Here is a 12,288-nt window from a genome sequence, read left to right as displayed (position 1 = left end):
GCTCAGTGGATAGAGTGTTGGCCTACAGACTGAAGGGTCCTGGGTTCAGTTCCAGTCAAGGGCACATGCCCTGGTTTCGGGCTTGATCCCCAGTAGAGGGTGTGCAGGAGGCAGCTGATAAATTATTCTCTCTCATCATTGATGTTTCTCTCTTTCTCCCTCTGCCTTCCTCTCTGAAATCAATTAAAAAAGAATAAAAGAAGGGCAAATAAGAATATGTATATATTTGCTTCCACAAAAAGAGACACAGGAAGGATAGACAAGAAACTAATTTTAAATAACTTATTCCGGTAGGTGGGGACAAAGGTATAATGGATAAGAGTGAAACCTGAGTATGCCTTTTTTTTTTTTTTTAAAATTTTTATTTTATTTTATTTATTTTTTTATTATTATTAGTTAAGGTATTACAAATGTGTCCTCATCCCCCCATTAACCCCCAACCTCCCTCCCCCACACACACTCATGCTCCCATCCCCCTGTTGTCCATGTCCATTGGTTTGGCTTATAACTTCATCTATATTGATTTTTTAGAGAGAGAGGAAGAGAGAGAGAGAGAAACAAAGATATCAATGCATATTGACGTGAGAGAAACATCGGACACCCCTGCATGTGCCCCAACCAGGGATCAGACCCACAACCTCGCTATGCGCCCTTACTGGGAATTGAATCCAACACCTTTTGGTACGGAACAGTGCTCCAACTAACTGAGCGATCCGGCCAGGCTGAGTATGCCTTTTTATATAATTTTGACTTTTGAACTATACAAATATTCTAAATACTCAAAAAAATACAATTAAAGCAATAATAATAGAAAAAAACCTAAAATTTAATTAAAATAGAAACAAATGGCCCTGGCTGGTTTGGCTCGGTGGATAGAGCATCAGCCTGTGGACTGAGAGGTCCCAGGTTTGATTCCGGTCAAGGGCATGAACTATACAAATATTCTAAATACTCAAAAAAATACAATTAAAGCAATAATAATAGAAAAAAACCTAAAATTTAATTAAAATAGAAACAAATGGCCCTGGCTGGTTTGGCTCGGTGGATAGAGCGTAGCCTGTGGACTGAGCGGTCCCAGGTTTGATTCCGGTCAAGGGCATGTACCTTGGTTGCGGGCACATCCCCAGTGGGAGATGTGCAGGAGGCAGCTGATTGATGTTTCTCTCTCATCGATGTTTCTAACTCTCTGTCTCTCTCCCTTCCTCTCTGCAAAAAATCAATAAAATAAATTCTTTAATAAAAAAATAAAACATCTCCCCTCTCTTTAAAAATAACATAAATAAAATAAAATAGAAACAAATGAACCTAGAAGTTATTGGATTAATAATATAACCCTATAGGAATATAATTCAAGTCACATGAACACAGTGCTATGTATACCTTTAGTGGATTATGTTCTAAAGAAAAAGATTTGTAAACTACAAAGTAGGTTTGTTGTTGATAGATCAGCAGTAGTAATTTTGAAATTATGTTGGTTATATTTTGGGATAGTGCCAATGAGTAAATATACTGGTTAGTGTTGGGAACCACAGTTCTCTGGGAGAAAGGAGATAAAAATATGGCATGGAAAAGGTGGGGAAGAACCTTGTCATCTTGGGACTTAAATTAGAGGTAGCAGTATGAATACATGTTCAAAAAAAATTCCCAGCTCTGTCTTCTGAGAGGGTGTGGGGGCAATGACATCCTAGTAGCTATGAGTACACCTTGCCCCAGATCTTGGTTGCCAAATATCACTTCCCACTAAAAGAAACAAAGATCCTTGGAGAAATAGTCCAGATTTTGGGCGGACAAAATTCAACGTGAACCTGGATTATTTTGTACCAGAAAGCAAGGAAGTGTTCAAAAATTGATGGAGACATGCCGAAACGGGAGCAGCTCAAATGGGTTCCCACTGGGTAAATCTGGGACATTTTGAGCACAAAAAAAAAAAAAAAAAAAAAGAATCATGATGGTATGATAAAGGATACACTGAATTTTAAAGTTCACAGCACATAGTGAGTAAAAATCAGTCCCAGTGATACTCCAAAGGGTGTATTGGGCTCCTTACAGACAAATGCTAGTTACAGTAGAAAGAGTGAAAGATTTAGAGAATCAGTATTTTGCAACCACCAAGGAAATAATTGAGTCAGGCAACAATCATCAGTGGTTGGCAAGAAACATTGTGTAAACATTTGCGATTGGGGTGGCGAACAGGATACACAGTCTAAAGTATCATTCTACAGATGATTGATTTCAAAAGGAAAAAGATATCTCTATATTGGAGAAACCTGGTAGACCAGGGGTGGGCAAACTTTTTGACTCGAGGGCCACAATGGGTTCTTAAACTGGACCGGAGGGCCGGAACAAAAGCATGGATGGAGTGTTTGTGTGAACTAATATAAATTCAAAGTAAACATCATTACATAAAAGGGTACGGTCTTTTTTTTTTTTAGTTTTATTCATTTCAAACGGGCCGGATCCGGCCCGCGGGCCGTAGTTTGTCCATGGCTGTGGTAGACTCTACCATGACCAGGTGATCAAATTCAGACTCCCCAATAATAGATTATGTGCTTTTGGATGTCAAAGAATGTTTAAACTGAGTCACATAGTCGGAAAAATATCAGATAAAACCAGACTGTAGGCATTCTACACATCAGCAGCCTGAACTCTTCAAAATGTCACTGTCATAAAAAAGGTTGGGACACTTCTAGATTGAAGAAGACCAAAGAATTATAACAACTAATTCCTGGCCCTTGATTGGATCCTGGATTAAAAGAAAACAAAACAGCACTTTTCGCCATGTTTCTGTGCTTGAATATGGTGCTCATGGATGTCGTGGCTGATGCTCTCAAGAGTGTCAGTAAAGCCAAAAAGAGGCAAACACTAGGTTCTTATTAGGTCATGCTCCAAAGTCATCATCTGGTCTCTTACTGTAATGATGAAGCATGGTTACATTGGCGAATTTGAAATTATTGATGACCACAGAGCTGGGAAAATTGTGAACCTCACAGGCAGGTTAGGTAAGTGTGGAATAATCAGCCTCCGATTTGATGTGCAACTCAAAGATAGAGAAAAATGGCCTTAGCCGGTTTGGCTCAGTGGATAGAGCATCAGCCTACGGACTGAAGGGTCCTGGTTCGATTCTGGTCAAGGGTACATGCCCAGGTTGTGGGCTCAATGCCCAGTGGGGGGCATGCAGGAGGCAGCCAGTCGATGATTCTCTCTCATCATTGATGTTTCTATCTCTCTCTCCCTCTCCCTTCCTCTCTGAAATAAAAAATAAATATATATATGTGTACACACACACACACACACACACACACACACACACTAACACACTACAGCAGCGGTTCTCAACCTGTGGGTCGCGACCCCTTTGGCGGTCGAACGACCCTTTCACAGGGGTTGCCTAAGACCATCCTGCATTATCAGATATTTACATTACGATTCATAACAGTAGCAATATTACAGTTAGGAAGTAGTAATGAAAATAATTTTATGGTTGGGTCACAGGAGGCCTGGTGCATGAATTTGTACACGGATGGGGTTCCTCCGCTTGGCCCTCTCACCCAGTCCCAATTAGGGCTGCTGGCCAGCTGAGGGGGAGGGACCATGGGAGGTTGGCAGGCAGCTCCTGCATTGAGCGTATGCCCCCTGGTGGTCAGTGTGCATCATAGCTACCAGCCAGTTATCCAGTCATAACGGTCGCTTAGGATTTTATATATATAGACTAGAGGCCCGGTGCACAAAAATTTGTGCACTCGGCGGGGGCCGGGGCGGGTGTCCCTCAGCCTGGCCTGTGCCCTCTCGCAGTCTGGGACCCCTCGGGGGATGACCATCTGCTGGCTGAGGCCTGCTCCCCGGGGGATTGGGCCTAAGCTGGCAATCAGACATTCCTCTGGCAGCCCGGCAGCCCCTGGGGGATGTCCACTTGCCAGCGCGGAGCAGGCCTAAGCTGCAGTTGGACATCCTTAGCGCTGCTGAGGAGGCAGGAGAGGCTCCCACCACCACCGCTGTACTGGCAGCCATCAGCCTGGCTTGTGACTGAGCAGAGCTCCCCCATGTGGGAGCGACTGACCACCAGAGGGCAGCTCCTGCATTGAGCGTCTGCCTACTGGTGGTCAGTGTGTGTCATAGTGACCAGTCATTCCCAGTCTTTCTGCTGTTAGGGTCAGTTTGCATATTACCCTTTTACTATACAGGATAGAGGCCTGGTGCACGTGTGGGGGCCGGCGGTTTGCCCTGAAGGGTGTCCTGGATCAGGGTGGGGTCACACTAGGGTGCCTGGCCAGCCTGGGTGAGGTGCTGATGGCTGGTTTTTGTTTTTTTATAATATATTTTATTAATGTTTTACAGAGAGGAAGGGAGAGGGATAGTTAGAAACATCAATCAGCTGCCTCCTGCACACCCCCTACTGGGGATGTAGCCGCAACCAAGGTACATGCCCTTGACTGAAATCGAACCTGGGACCCTTGAGTCCGCAGGCTGACACTCTATCCACTGAGCCAAACCGGTTAGGGCTGATGGCTGTTTGCAGGCTGGTCACACCCCCTTCAGGGTGGGGGTCCCCACTGGGGTGCCTGGCCAGCCTGAGTGAGGGGCTGATGGCTGTTTGCAGCTGGTTACACCCTCTTCAGGGTGGGGGTCCCCACTGGGGTGCCTGGCCAGTCTGGATGAGGGGCTGAGGGCCGTTTTCAGGCTGGCCAAGCCCCTCGGCAACCGAAGCTCCCCGCCTCTCCTTTTTTTTTTTTTTTTAATTCTGGGATTTATTTACCTTCTATAATTGAAACTTTGTTGTTTTGAGTGGAGCTCAGAGCCGGCCGCGGCAGGCGAGAAGCTTGGCTTCCTCCATCATTGGGGCAACCAAGCCTCCTGCTTGCTCCTGCTCCATGGCTGTCGGGGGCCATCTTGGTTGGGTTAATTTGCATATAGTTGCTCTGATTGGCTGGTGGGCGTGGCTTAAGGCATAGCGAAGGTATGGTCAATTTGCATGCTTGTCTTTTATTAGTGTAGATATGTCCCATCAGTTTGGTTTCATTGTACTGACAGTCTCTGAGGGCATCATGGACCACGAAGAAGCCAGACGAAAATACAGAAGGAAAATCCTGGGATTCTTTTTCTAGAGCTGTAATACATATGTGCAAATAAAATGCCTCAATAGACAAGCAAAAAAGAAAACAAAGCAAAACTGTAAAGGCTGTTATAGGGATGATTGGGAAAATTTAAATATAGACAGAATATTTGATAATATCAGTGTTAAATTTCTTTGGTGTCATATGGTATTTTAATTATGAAGGAGGGTGGTCCTTGTTCTTAGGAAGTACATGCTAGAATAGGGGTGGGCAAACTTTTTGACTCGAGGGCCACAGTGGGTTCTTAAACTGGACCGGAGGGCCGGAACAAAAGCATGGATGGAGTGTTTGTGTGAACTAATACAAATTCAAAGTAAACATCATTACATAAAAGGGTACGGTCTTTTTTTTTTTAGTTTTATTCATTTCAAACGGGCCGGATCCGGCCCGCGGGTGTAGTTTGCCCACGGCTGTGCTAGAAGGACTTAGGGAGGTATCTTGATGTCTGTAGCTTACTTTTAATAGTTCCACACAAAAAGTCGTGTGTAGAAAGAGACATAAAATGTGGAAGGACTTTAATAATTGGTGAATCTAGGGGAAGGATATATAGCTGTTTCTTATATTCTTTGAATTTTACAGTGGGTTCAACATACTTCAAAATAAAAGGAAAAACACAATATGGGAAGTTCAGTGATGATAACCTACACTTCATCATTTTTTTTTTTTAAGATATGGGAAGTCCAGTGGTTGTGGCTTAGTGGTTGAGTGTTGATCTATGCACCAAGAGGTCACTGGTTTGATTCCAGGTCAGGGCATGTGCCCAGGTTGCAGGTTAGATTCCCAGCAGGGGGCTTGCAGGAGGCAGCTGATTGATGTTTCTGTCTCTCTCTCTAAACATCAGTAAAAACATTTAAAAAAAAAAGATATGGGAAGATTTTTTAAAAACATTGATCTTAGAGGAAGGGAGGGAGAGAGAGAGAAAAAGAAAGAGAGGGAGGGAGGGAGGGAGGGGGGAGAGAGAGAGAGAGAGAGAGGAGAGAAGAGAGAGAGAAATATTGGTGTGAGAGAGAACCATCAACCAGTTGCCTCCCTCACAGGCACCAACCAGGGATTGAACCCGGCACCTTTTGGTATACGGGACAACCAACTGAACCACACTGGCCAGAGCTACACTTCATCTTGTAATGTACATTTGGTTGTGTGGCTTTTATTAATCTTAAAAACAACCAACAAAAACAAACATAAAACCTCTTTGTCCCAAATAAGTAAAGGAATATTACACATAGGCACACAGGCTTTACTTTTTAACTAAACAACCAATCTAGCATTTGTTGTAGTACACAGGGTGTGAAATGACCCCTCTCTTTGAAATAGGAAATCCAAACTCCTCTTACACTAGGAATGTGATTTAACCATATTCTTTTCTATCAAGGGATGGTGCTCCATAAGGGATGTAAATATCTTGTTCAACATACAGACTCCTTCAAAAGGAAATTACGAGAGAACTCCCTTCCTATTGACAATTTTCAAATGTGATAAGTCCAGATTTGAGTAAATGTGTGAAAGAGTTTAGAAATGTTTAGGGTACCTAAAAATTATTTTATTGTTTCAGGCTAACTACATTTTCTGCTTTCTATTTTGTCTTGGTATGGCAGTGGTCAGGTGGATGCTATTGTAGAGTATTTGGGTATATGTGAGGGGATGTTACATGCAGAAGTTGTGGGGTTTCGTTGTACATTTTGGTATCAACAACGTGCAATAAAATTAGATTTGTGGTTTGGGTTTGGATTAAGCCACAAATTTACCTGTTCTCACTGTTAGTGACATAGAAAGCATTTAAATTTGGTTATAGATACAGCCTGGGCCAGGTGGGTAAGTTGGTTGGAGCATCGTCTCAAACACCAAAAGGTTTCAGGTTCAATTCCTGGTTGGGGCACTTATGGGAGCCAACCAATTGATGTTTCTCTCACACATTGATGTTTCTCTCTCCCTCTCTCTCTCAAATCAAACATATCCTTCAGTGAGGATAAAAAATTTGGTTAGATACATACTGTGATGATCAGGAAATTCCTTGTTTAGGTCATTCAAGCCTTAGACTACTGCTTCATAAACTTTTTATTTTAGACTCCTTTACATTTTTATTTATTTTATATATATATGTTTCTTTATTTCAGAGAGGAAGGGAGAGGGAGAGGTAGAAACATCAATGATGACAGAGAATCACTGATAAGACACCTCCTGCATACCCCACACTGGGGATTGAGCCCGTAACCCAGGCATGTACCCCGACTGGAATCCAATCGTGATCTCCTGGTTCATAGGTCAACGCTCAACCACTGAGCCACGCCGGCTGGGCTCCTTTACATTTTTAAATGTTACTGAGTACCAAAGAGCCTTTGTTTATGTGAGTTATATCTATTGATCTTTGCTATATTAGAAAGTAAAACTAAAAAAATAAAAAATCTAAGTTATTTTTATTTATCTGTTAAAAATAATTCATTACAGCCCTGGCCGGGTAGCCCAGTTGATTAGCGCATCATTCCAATACACCAAGGTTGCTGGTTCCATTCCTGGTCAGGGCACATACAAGAAGCAATCAATGAATGTACAAATAAGTGGAATAACAAATCACTGTTTCTCTCTCTCTCTCTCTCTCTCTCTCTCTCTCTCTCTCTCTCTTTTTCTCAGATCAATAAATTAAAAACAATAAAAATAAATCATTACATGTTAACATTAATGACATTTTTATGCAAAATAACTATTTTCTAAAATAGTGAGAAGAGTGGCATTGTTTTACATTTTTGCAAGTCTCTTAAATGTCTGGCTTAATTGAAGAGAGCTGGATTCTTTTTTTTTATGTTTTTTTTTTTTTAAATAGGTGTTTTGTTGGTTTTCTAGAGAGCATGGAAGGGAGAGGGATAGAGAAATAGAAACATCGATGAGAAACATCGATGAGAAACATCAACGTCAATAGGCTGCCTCCTACACACCCCAGGATCAAGCCCACAACCAGGCATGTGCCCTGACCAGGAATTGAACCAGTGACATTCTGGTTCATGAGTCGATGCTCAATTACTGAGTCACACAGGCTGGGTGAGAATGGATTGTTATATCTGCCTCTGCAAGCAATTGTGTCATGTAACCTGTGGAAACTCCACTGTACATTTGTGGGCGAGTGAGATGAGAGAAAGGAAAGAATGTCTTGGCATGTTATGAAATTTGTTATGGATGTGGATACCCTGCTCCCCGGGACACCAGGCTCCCTCGGGATCTCTAGACCACTTGCTGAGAGACTGCTTTACACCACTGTAGGGACCACGCTGTCACCTGATCTCACGCACTGGCTCTCTTCAGAATCACCTGGAGATCTCCTTAAACCTGACTTCTGGGCCCTCCCCAGAGTGTCTGATTTATCTGGTTCAGGTGAGGCTTGCTAAGAAGTGTGTTTCTAATTAGTTTCTGGTGATGCTGCTGTTGTTGGTCCTGGTGTGTCACTCAGAGAGCCAGTTTTCTAGAAAATTTTGAAAATGTTTGCATCTCTTTAAAGATTCTTCCCCCATCCCGTCATATTTTATTTTAACATCGCTCTTTCCCTCACTGTGGTATTTATTCTGACACGTTAATTTCATAAATGTTTACTTGGGACCCACTCTGCTGGCTCCTCAGAATGCCTCAGAGCTTCCCTCCGCCCTCCCTGCTTTCTGTCGTGGTAGAAAGGTCAGGTGAAAAGCCAGGACCCAAACTGGGAAAGCAGCACACCTTGGCCTATTCTTTCTGACATGTCTCAGCTACCCTCTGACCTCAACTTGTTGCACTCTTTTTGCTATTTATTTTAATTTTATACTTTGGTTTAATTTTAATTTTTATCATGTGTATAATTTTTTTTAAAAAATATATTTTATTGATTTTTTACAGAGAAGAAGGGAGAGAGATAGAGAGTCAGAAACATCGATGAGAGAGAAACATCGATCAGCCGCCTCCTGCACATCCCCCACTGGGGATGTGCCCGCAACCCAGGTACATGCCCTTGACCGGAATCGAACCTGGGACCCTTCAGTCCGCAGGCCGACGCTCTATCCACTGAGCCAAACCGGTTTCGGCATCATGTGTATAATTTAAAAAAATCAAATAGTGAGCTACACGTTATATAACAAAGAGTAGTTATACTCTCCTTACTTCCCACTTCCAGACTCCTGGCTGTTGCCTTCTAGTGTTCCCCCTTGCACCCCAGTTTTAGGTAGTTTCTGTTGAGTTTCTTTTGTCGAAGGTACACCCACATATTTCTCTCTGTCTCCTCCATTCTTTCAATACAATTAATTCTAATCTTGCCTAAATAGACATTCTGTATTTATATATTTTGTTTTATTTATTAATTTATTTTTTAATTTAATCTTTATTGTTCAGATTATTACATTTGTTCCTCTTTTTTCCCCCCATAACTCCCCTCCTTCTAGTTCCCACCCCACCCTCCGCCCTCATTCCCCACCCACTGTCCTCATCCATAGGTGCACGATTTTTGTCCAATCTCTTCCCTCATCTCCCACACCCCTTTCCCCCCCAAGAATAGTCAGTCCATTCCCTTTCTATGTCCCTGATTCTATTATAATCACCAGTTCATTCTGTTCATCGGATTATTTATTCACTTGATTCTTAGATTCACTTGTTGATAGATGCATATTTGTCGTTCATAATTTGTATCTTTACCTTTTTCTTCCTCTTCCTCTTCTTAAAGGATACCTTTCAGCATTTCATATAATCCTGGTTTGGTGGTGATGAACTCCTTTAGCTTTTCCTTATCTGTGAAGCTCTTTATCTGACCTTCAATTCTGAATGATAGCTTTGCTGGATACAGCAATCTTGGTTGTAGGTTCTTGGCATTCATCACTTTGAATATTTCTTGCCACTCCCTTCTGGCCTGCAAAGTTTCTGTTGAGAAATCAGCTGACAGTCGTATGGGTATTCCTTAGTAGGTAACTGAGTTTCTTTCTCTTGCTGCTTTTAAGATTCTCTCTTTGTCTTTTGCTCTTGGCATTTTAATTATGATGTGTCTTGGTGTGGTCCTGTTTGGATTCCTTTTGTTTGGGGTTCTCTGCGCTTCCTGGAGTTGTAAGTCTATTTCTTTCACCAGGAAGGGGAAGTTTTCTGTCATTATTTCTTCAAATAGGTTTTCAATATCTTGCTCTCTCTCATCTTCTGGCACACCTATAATTCGGATGTTGGTACGTTTGAAGCTGTCCCAGAGGCTCCTTACGCTATCTTCTTATTTTCGGATTCTTTTTTCATTTTGCTTTTCTGGTTGGGTGTTTTTTGCTTCTTCGCATTTCAAATCTTTACCTTGATTCTTGCGCTCCTCTGGTCTGCTGTTGGGAGTCTGTATAATATTCGTTATTTCAGTCTGTGTATGCTTAATTTCTAGTTGGTTCTTTATCACAACATCGAGGGTCTCATTAGATTTCTTGTTGATCTCAATAAGTTTATCGGTGGCTTCTAGACAGTTCTTGAGAGACCTTAAAAGTGTGGTTCTGAACTCAATATCCTCCATTGACAATTTTGTCCTGTTTCTTTGTCTTCGCATTTTTTATGCTTTCTTGGTGCACCCCCTAGTGGTCTTTGTGCGCAGTCTTGTTGTAGTTAAGCCTTGATTGTTGTAGTTAATACTAGGGGGATTTGACCTCCGGGCCAACTGGCTGTGAGAATCAGCTGTGTCTGCAGTGGGAAAACTTCTGTCCTCTGGGGAGGTGCTAATCTAGCCTTTGCCTGAGGCTATCTGGCAAATGGCTCTGTGCAGGGCTTGGGTGGGGCGAGTAGCACGGGATCAACAGGGTGGGCGGAGCAAGCAGTTATGGCTGCTCTCAGTCCTGTCTCCAGAGGCTCTGCCTCTCAGTGTCCCAGCAACCGCTGCAAACCTCGGAGAGAAAGCTGCCCTCGCCCTCCGACCGATGCCAGACAGTCCCGCTTCTCCCGTTTGAGTCTGGGTCCCCAGAGACTCGCCTGGAGCTGGAGCTCAGGGCCTGAGCCTCCCTCCTGATTGAAAACGACAACCTCACCCTCAGCCACCAGCCCGCTCCGCGCGCACCTCCGCACCTTTGTATTTTCTGCACTGCGCCTCCTCTGAGTCTCAGTATGCAGTTCTCTCTCCTTCTAGTTGAAGAATTTCCCCTCAGCCAGCCTTCCTGTGGTTCTGGGTGATGTCCGTTCCATCTCTTAGTTGTATTTTTGAAGTGGTTGTTCGAGGCAGCAAACTCCGGTGTTTACCTATGCCGCCATCTTGGTTTCTCTCCCCGTATTTATCTATTTTGATTGTAGATATTTTTCATACCTGTTAGGTGTGCTGTGGTTACCTTTCCTTTCTAATGCAGTCTTTGGTTTTTCCATACAACACTATGTTTTTACTTGTTTAGTTTTCTACAGACTAGCCATAGTTCTTTCTAGCCTGTCTGCGGAGTCTCGTTGTTCAGCACACACTCTTGGACTTCCATTGTTGTGTATTAGCTCCTTTTGTCACTCAGGGGTTCTCCACGCCCCCCCGCCCCCCATGGCCCTCTGGGCCCAGTGTCCTGCTTTGGGTGCATCCCTGGGTGTCTTTTTTGATTTATCCTTCTTGTCTAGGTTCCATGTCAGACACTCAACCTGGCTTTTTTTTTTTTTTTCCAGGTACGACACCGATGTCCGTTCTGCTTCCTGTGCTTTGCTGGATTGTATGACACCCCCTCTCTGGATCTTACATTTATGTGCTCTTTGCTCTGAGTTCCACTTGTCCATCCCTGGGCATCTTCCAGAACATTGGGGCTGCATTTTCCCAGTGGACTTTCAGGAGGGAGGGAGTGGAGAGAAACTCATGTGTTCACCCCACTAACTGTTTTAAGCTCCTCTCCCTCAACACCCCATCCATGTATTTGTCAGACTAGCTTAGGAATCTGCCTATGCACTTTCCTCACTGCCCCCACCATTGTTGTGTGATACCGTACAGCAAGACTTGTTAGTGTCTCAGAACTGGGGCTGGCAGGGCTGGGACTCAGATGTTGCTGCCCCTTTCTATTCTCACCCAAATGTAATCTGCAGGAAATCTGTATCAACAAATTATTTGGTTTAGCTTTTCTCTTCTTGCATTTTGTGTGTGAAAGTTTTCAACTTAGTTTTTTTGTAACTCTGAAGTATTTCATTATGTTAATGTAGTATGGTTGCTAGGCATTTATTTTGTCCAGTTCTTCTCTACTAGGAGTAATATCACTATATC

At 43.1% G+C, this 12,288-nt stretch overlaps 1 protein-coding gene and 1 pseudogene across 3 annotated transcripts in view; both read left to right on the top strand.

Moving 5' to 3' along the window:
* The window catches only part of RAB11FIP3 (RAB11 family interacting protein 3), a 107,286-nt gene that overhangs the window by 12,820 nt on the left and 82,178 nt on the right, over positions 1–12,288 (top strand). The gene's annotated exons all lie outside the window — the stretch shown is intronic.
* Positions 2,797–5,102, top strand: LOC308518024 (small ribosomal subunit protein uS8-like; annotated as a pseudogene). The gene is made up of 2 exons: positions 2,797–3,067; positions 4,988–5,102. The product of its transcript is annotated as a small ribosomal subunit protein uS8-like (transcript).

Source organism: Myotis nattereri (genome assembly GCF_964212035.1).
Source record: "Myotis nattereri genome assembly, chromosome: 4".
In the NCBI taxonomy this organism is placed as follows: domain Eukaryota; kingdom Metazoa; phylum Chordata; class Mammalia; order Chiroptera; family Vespertilionidae; genus Myotis; species Myotis nattereri.
Note: the sequence above shows the minus strand (reverse complement) of the source record. Positions and strands in the feature narration are given on the sequence as shown.